General features: G+C 35.4%; 1 non-coding gene across 1 annotated transcript; it reads right to left on the minus strand.

Moving 5' to 3' along the window:
- Nucleotides 1–4,379: 4,379 nt before the first annotated feature.
- On the minus strand, nt 4,380–4,517 carry LOC111754659 (small nucleolar RNA SNORA2/SNORA34 family). The gene has a single exon (XR_002789341.1). It is a non-coding gene; the product is annotated as a small nucleolar RNA SNORA2/SNORA34 family (small nucleolar RNA).
- Between the last annotated feature and the right edge of the window lie 3,976 nt (nt 4,518–8,493).

Raw genomic sequence — 8,493 nt, forward strand, 5'->3', positions numbered from 1 at the left:
GAGCAATTCATTAGCAATGAGAATATTAACTAGAAATTAGGATCTCTTTCCTATTTTAACATGCACTTGAGCTTAATTGGCTAAGTTTTGAATATGGGGAGATGAGTTGAGTTGTTAATACAAATTGCATACCTTTTATATACTTAATAAAATCCAAGAGTCTGTGATACATTTGCATTGTAGACAATTTGTCTGGAGGAGTCAGTGAGTTGAGTAATAGAAAGGGATAATAGGAAATCAGTGGCTGAGAAACCTAGAAAGTAAATTAGTATGTGCCTTACTTTATTAATTTATAACAATAAAGTAATGGATAAATCAATGAGCAGTGCTTTGCAAGAAGTGGGTGGAGAGGAAAGTTTCTCCTTTTTGCAATTTGTTAGAGTTATTTCCTCTGCAGAGGAAATGCTTGACAGGGTAAAGAAATGTCTTGGCACACAAGAAAAGAGTATAATACTGCAGAATTGGTGGGCACTCTACTCAATCCCTCGGGCCTTGGATTTTTAGAAAGCTATTGCTGACTTGAGATGCTGGTATCTGTATCTTGTCTGAGGACTTCTTTCACAAATCCTTAACTCAGGGGACTGATCATGATGATAAAATCAGTCATTCTCTGGTCCTCAGCAGACTTCAATCAATAACTGGCAAAAGTTAGTGTCTCAGTACTCTTGCTCCATCGTTCCTTGGGTGGTGTAATTCTTTGGCATTGTTTTGCATAGTTTTCTAGAGTCTACATTCAGGATTATGCTTCATTTATCCACAAGGAAACTGGCTTGCTGGGCTGCTTTCTCTTTCTTTTGTCATCTCCCTACTTTCTTAGTAGCTCTTACTCTGTCTGCCATGTAAGTCTCTGTGCTTGAATCCTTGCATGGGATTCTGGGAAGACCCAAAGAAAGACATGCATGAAGACTGTTGGCTCTCCATCGCCCTTGTACTTTGTTGTCCTTGGTATTTTTCTAGGCTGAATCTTTGCTTGGAAGTACTGATCACAGACTTTCATGAGACAGTACTCTCAGGCTTCAGAGTTTTGAGCATTGACAGGAATTTGCTTGCAAAGGATTATTCTGGACAGAAGAGGGTCTGGTAAGGCCAGCTAGCTGAACTCAACTTTGCCATCTCTTCCCTTACCCTTGGGTCTTGTCTTGCAGCCTGGCCGTCTGTACATGTATGAGGAAGACAGATGAATGCTCCTTAGACTAAGCTTTTTGTCCATTTTCTATGGTCAGTCTTTATTGGAGAGGGTGAACATTGTCTCTCTGTAATGTTATAAGCGAGCAATTCCCTCTTTTTATTTCTTGCATTGCCAGGCTTAATTAGCAATTTGCGAATGCTTCAGAATGCTCTTTGGAGCTACTCCATCTCTGTTCTCTTAGGGAAAGAATGTTCCCTTTCAAAACTTTGTTTCCGTGTAAAGGGAGCTTCTACAATAAGAATTTTTCCCTCAGCCATCACCTCCCACCTTATCCTCTATAAATAGTGCCTCTACTTAAACCGCCTGCTTCCCAGGTTAGACCTCTGTGGAGGATTCTCCAAATCACAGCCTGAACGGTCAGTTAAAACACAGACTCATGCACGACCTTCCTCTGTAAAATCCTTTCTTTTGCACTTGTGAGAAACTCAGACTGTCTCCCTTATATTACAAAATCTAACTCCCTTGTCTCCTTTTGGTCTTGACTTAAATGTCACCTTTTCAGAGTGACCTCTCTGGACCACTTTATTGGAATCTGTGAGTCCATCATTAGCACTTCCTGTCTTCCTTCCCTGCTTTGTTATTTTTATACCATTTATTGCATGTGATTCACTGCACGCATTCAGAATGGAGACAAAGATACAGAAGGTTTTTTTTTTTTTTCTTTTTTAAAATTATACATACAATTCTTAGTTAAGGCCCAATTTTTAAAACATTGACCCTGGATAAAGCTTCAGGAGCCCTGTGTACTTTCTGTTCCTTGTATGCAGAAATAGAATTGGTTTCTATAATGTAGCTTTGCACCCAATAGGCTTGTTGGATTCACTTGTTAAATTTTATCTGTGATTTTTAAAAAAATTCATTGATAGTCTTATTTTAATTTTTTAATCCTTTTAATTTTTATGTCTTTCTAATTTCATCTACAAACCACTTTCAGTATGATGTTGAGTAAAAGTGCTTAAAGAGGATATTCTTGTCTTACTCCTGTTCTAAAGGGGTGAGGATTTCATTAATTCACCATTAAGTATGACGTTTGGAGAGAAGTGTTACTGGTATTATCTGTAAACTTCTTATATGTTAAGGGAGTTTCTCTTTAGTTGTTTTTAAAAATAAGTGATTATTGAAATTTATCAATCTTTTTTTCCAGATTTGTTGAGAGTGCTATGTAGAATTTTTCTTTTATATTGTTAATATAATATTATATTTATATTAGTACTAACTATACAGTAATCAAAGATTAAGCCAATTTGCATCCTTGGGACAAAAGCAACATGATGAGGATGTATTATCCTTTTTAGATATTGCTATATTGAACAGTGAATATTTTGTTAATGTCTTTCATCATGCTTTTGAGAGCTTAGCCTTTGATTTATCTTTCTCTTAATAGCTATGTTAGGTTTTGGTACCAATGTCATTCTATTTTCATAATATAAATTACAAAGGGATCTTTTATTTTGTACATAAAGTTTTTAATAATAATGTTGTGATTTTTACTTGAATATTTGGAAGTATTTATACAAGCTAGTAGTACGTATCTGGGCCAGTAATGTTCTTTATCAGATTAATTTTAGTTATAAACTGATTTACTTTTATAGACATAAATATTCTCAGGTATAATTTTTCTAAAATTGAAACAAGTTTCTTCTTAGTGTAGCAGGTTGTATTTTTCCCAAAATATAAATGTCTTCTACATTTTTACATTTGTTGGTATAAATACCTTCAGGGTAGCCGAGCATGGTAGCACATGCCTGCAATCCTGGCCCTCAGGAGGCTGAGGCAGGAGGATTGCCTTGAATTTGAGGCCACCTTAGGCTACACTGTCTTACAGTTGTCAAATGCATGCATTTTCTTTAGTTATTTACCTATAAATGAAAGTAGTTCGCATAGTTTAAGATTATATTTGGCTTTATTTCATACTGCTGGATACTTTTAAAAGTGATTGAGCCAATGTATGCTCCTAGCAATGAAAGTAAAGTTACCTTACCTTTTAACAAACCGACAATATGAATTTTTTATGTGTATATTCTATGATTTTTAGCATTTTGTACTTTTTCATTTAAATGTATAATCTATGTTGAGTAATTTATGGTATTAGATGTCCAGGTCTATTTTCTACCCAAGTGAATGTCCTTTTTCTTCAGCACAATTTATTGAGATATCTAGGATTTCTTCACTGGATGCCTACGATTCTTGGAACTCAGTAAGGGTCATCTACCTTAGACTTGTACTCTGTGACATTGGTTGTATATGCCTATCCTCACACCTATCCCACACTGTCTTACTAAATGTAGCATCAAACTGTTACAGTGAAACTTACAACATAGCAATTTAAGTTTTCCACATTTGCTTTGGTCTCTCAATACTGTTTTGACTATTTCCAGATCTTTTGCCTTTTAATATTTATTTCAGTGAAAGCTATTAGTGACAAACTCTTCAGTGGTTGCCTATTATAAAATGCTATTTCATTTTCAAGATATTTTAATTTGATACAGAATTTCTCTTAGTGCTTTAAAGACGTGACTTCATCGTTGCCTTGACATTTTTGCTTTGGTTGAGAAATTAGCTGTTTGTCTTACTACTGAGTCTTTGATGGTAAGGTATTTCTTCTATGATTTTTTTTTAATCTTAAAGAGAGAAAAACAATAAAATAAAACAAAACAATGGGGATGAGACTAGACTTTAACAATAACAAGACAATAAGAAATCAACTATAGTTACTGTAATGCACCCTGTTACCTTTGACATAGGTGCTCAGCCTACCAGACATGGCCGTGCAAAGTCAATCAAACAGCAATAACTAGAAAATAGGATTATTTAGTCTCTTTACTTCAGTTGCTATCATTTCAGACATTTCAGGTGTGTGGGTTCTAATTTATTTTGTGTCTATGTTTTATGGACTTGTTCTGAGTAGGCTGGAGGTCTGAGATTCCACCCTGCTCCTTTGTCTTGACACTTTCCTGTGTCTTCTGAATCAGCAAGTTGCTGGGTCCTGGGTGTTTCCTGACTGGCTGTCTGGCTTGCAGTGCAGGGATTGGGCTAGGTACCTGGTGTCCTCTGATCCGAGGGTCCTGGCATGGTGAAGAGATGTAGGACTACTCATTGGTGGGCCCCCAATGGTTGCAGAACCCAAGGGATGTGACTTCCTTTCCTCTGGGACAATGGTGGCAGGCTCACGGGGGGGGGTGGGGGGGTGATTTGTTTCTTTGTAATGAATTAACCATTACATTTTTTAAAGTTCTGAAATGGTCAACAGACCATGGAAAGATATCACTTTAGGTTCCTGCTTGAAAGCAACAGCTTCAGAAGACTGTCGACTTTGATTCAGGACCACATGCCTGTTACTTTTAACACTGTTTTGTGTCATTAGTTTTGTCACAATGTGCCCTAGTGTAGACAACATTGTATTAATCTATCTTGAATCAATAAAGTTTCTTTCATCCATGGTTAATGTCTTTCATTAGTCTTGAAAAATTATCTCCTTGAAACAGTTATGCCTCATTTTTCTCCCACGACTTGTAGTTGAATTACATGCATAAGGGAGATCATCTCTAGTGAGTACCCTCGTGAGGTATGATAAATATGGAGAATGCTGGGGCTCAGCACCATCCATTGGAAAGGTAGGCTGGGAAAACACTGCCGTGTGTTCTCATCCACCTTATTCATGAGATGTAGTACCATGCAAATCCTGGTTCTTCCTTTAGGTCAAAACGAGCAATGACATGTTAAAGTTTTAATTGATTCAGGACATCGAGGCAGTCATGACATTATAACTGAGACATTCATGAAGATGATTCCTAGAACTCCTTCATAAAGTGGCAAGAATGATGGGATACGTAGGAGCAGTATTTTGAGGAAGATTAGTGGCAAAGTGTCTTTTAATGTAGTGATGTTTTTATATTTATTTATTTATTTATTGGTACTAGGATTCAAAGTCATGACCTCACATTTGCCATTTGGGCACTATACCACTGAGCTATATGCGCAGCCCGTACTGATGTTTGTAAATTTAAGCATTCTTGATATCTTTCAACCATAGCTCTTGTGTTCCATATTTCCACTCTGCCCTCTTTGTCTTTTTATTTTTTTATTTTATTTTTTTTTGCTTTTCTGTCTCTAATTTTTATGTTTTTGTATATCTCAGTCTGGATATTATCGACTGATTTAACTTTAATATTACTAATCCTTTATTCCTATTCTATTGTGAAATTACCTCTTAATTACCTCTGATAATCTTAATTTCAAAATTAATAGACATCTAGAATCCCACTTCAGGGATTCAATTCTTCTTATGAAATTGTCTTGTATCTATCTTCCTGAGCATATTATCAAGGTTAAGTCTGTATTCATAGCTCTGGATCACCTTTTGGTCTATTTTTATTAACTGCTTTTTCTCTTCTATCTGTGGAGATCCTTGGAATTTCTAAGTGGAATACCAGATATTGTGTTTAGTAAATGTTACAGACTATGAATGATGTTATTTTTCTCTACAGAGCTTTTGTTCAGCTTCTAGCAAAAGATTTAGTGTGAATTTGAAGCTGTGTTTCAACCCTTTGGAGATCTGTTCCACTTCTGCATTGTTTTAACTATTATTTGTGATACTATGGAGATTTTGCATGTAGTTGGGACTTGAATTGCTGATTTTTCTCCCTCCTCTGTAACGCAAGGTCAGCAAATTTCTAGCTTTTCCTTTTTCTATTTGCTGAATTTTGTTTCTCATGTATATAGAGAGGTGGTTAATTTAATGAAGACAGTGTAGAATTCATGTTCATATTGGTGGTTTTTTTTCTTGTCAGTAGCATGACCTTTTAGTTCTATTTGCCTTGTTAGCTGTTCAGTGCTTTTAAGTATTTATTTATTTTATATTTTACTTTTACATTTCAGCTAATTTTCTAGTTATTGAATAATAGGATTATTATGCTAGAAACTGGTACCTGGGAGGTGGAAATGGAAGCTGCAGATGCCAGATCTAGAAATGGTATATTTTATATTCTCCCAAATTTTGGGGGGCAGAAAAGATCTCATAATTCCTTCTAAAAAAATTGGATCCTGAAATAAAGTATTCACGTATGTCCATGTGGACAAATGAAAGAATTTAGGGAAAATATTCCATTGGGTTACTGTTATAGGCAATCGATTATGGACTTACTATATATTTTAGTGGAATCTTTATTCATTTTTAGGCAAAATTTAAACTAATTATTAAAAGAAAGTAAAAGAGTGTGTGTGTGTGTGTGTGTGTGTGTGTGTGTGTGTGTGTGCATGCGCGCACACGTGTCTGTCTGTCTGTCTGTCTGTCGGTCTGTCTTTAAAGCTTTATTCCTTCCCTGGGTTTTTGTTGTTGTTCTGGGAACTCTGCTGGGCGCATTTAGAGTTGTTCAATTTTTTGAATCCTCACATTAATCCTGCAAATAAGTGTTATTTCTTCTCATATATTTTCCAATGGTAAGTATGAGACTGAGGTGGTGAATTAGCTTTTGCTCTCCAATGTAAACTAAAGCCAATGAATCCATTCCACAAAATAATTTTCACTATTCTAAATTATACTCATGTAGATGCCATAAGATTTAGTACTTGGGACTAAGAGCTCAGGAAATAAGCTGCTAGTTTCCATTTAAACTATACGACTTCCTGATTATTCAAACAGTAGAAAATTTATTTTATTTACCTGTCCCTCAAATTCCTTCTCAGTAAAATTGATATAATAAGGAGTTGTAGTAAATGACTTAACAGAAGGTGCCTTGCATGTAATAAACACATAATAGCTATTAACTATCAACATTATTTAGAACCAGATGATTCCCAAACTACTGCTAGAACAGACCTGCATAGCTGCTGTGCTAAAATGTAAGTTCCACATTATGGTATTTGATACTGAGGGTACAGACTGCTGAATTTTAAATCATGAAAGGAGAGAAGTTGGACTGACTTTTATTTCCTTACTGTTATTCTTAAACAATAATATCTACCATACATTTTTCCCATCTTTTCTTCCCAATTACACTAGATTTTGCAAGCAAAGATCTTTCTCCAGGGCCACAATCCTAGTAGCGCTAAACCAATTGGTTACAACTTTACTTCTTTCATTTGAAGATTGCCATAAAGCATGGTAAAATGTTAGGAGAGACACATAATTTAGATGAGGTAGTAGATATTTATTTTCTAACTTAATGAAAAATTTATGATTTCACACTGTCACAAAACAACTTGCTCTGTGACTTGTGATTCACAATTTATGTGCTTGATATCATGTACTTTTGACAGTTCTTTCCTGTATCTGACAGATTTTTTTTCCCACTCTCAGAAGTAAGGAAGGCACACATTTCTGTATTTGTATGCGCTTTGTTCTGCTTGTGGTAGTATCTCTGTCTTTATCACACAAAATATAACTTTCTGTCAATCAATATTTAGGAAGCAATTACTGGAACTCTGTGTATGTATCACTATACTAGGTTGTGACAGTTGGAAAAAGAGTGTGCAAGGGAAAAGAAAAAGATCGCATCTCAACTTTTAAGGAACTAACTTACATATGCAAAAGTACTTTGAAAATAGTTTTCTTTTTATATTATTACCTTGTGTTTTATTTTCTGTGGCTGCTATAACAATTCCTGTAAACCTAGTGGCTTCAAGCAACAAAAATTTATTTTGTCTTAGTAGTGGAGGTCAGAAGTCCAAAATCAAGATGGCAATAGGATGGGTTTCTCTGGAGTTTCTTAAGGGGAAATTCATTCCATGCTCTCGGTCTCCTAGCTTCTATTGGCTGCCAATATCAGCTCATGGATTACCACTGTAATTGCCACCTCCGTCTTTAGCTTTCCCTCTCCTCTTCTGTTTGCCTTTTTTCCTGTAAGGATCCTTGCCATTGTTCTTAGAGCCTCATTGGTGAGCCAGGAAGATCTGTTCTGAGAGCCTCATCTTAATTTTATTTGTAAAGATGCTTCTTCTAAATAAGTTCACATTCATAGCACTTGACTTTACTTCTAGTTTTCATTATTATCAGATAATTTTTTTGCTATTTTCCTGGAATTGTATCATTTTTTTAATTTGTAGAACTTTCCCTTGAAGAAGAACATATTTATATGTCATCCTCTCCAGATGCTAAGAAAATATTCTCACTAAAAAAAAAAAAAAAAAGCAAAACAAAACAAAACCACATGCAAATTCAGAGGAACAAAGACAAGCTCAAAAGACATAATGGCACATTTGGAATCTAGTGACAATACAAACAGAAAAGCATGGCACAAGGGTGGTATTATTTGACCAAGCGCATATAGAAATTCATCTGACTCTAAGTCAGGGAGAGTTGTAAA

The sequence above is a fragment of the Cavia porcellus genome, unplaced genomic scaffold, assembly GCF_034190915.1.
Source record: "Cavia porcellus strain 051 isolate PalLab524CR breed Dunkin Hartley unplaced genomic scaffold, mCavPor4.1 scaffold_10, whole genome shotgun sequence".
Lineage (NCBI taxonomy): Eukaryota > Metazoa > Chordata > Mammalia > Rodentia > Caviidae > Cavia > Cavia porcellus.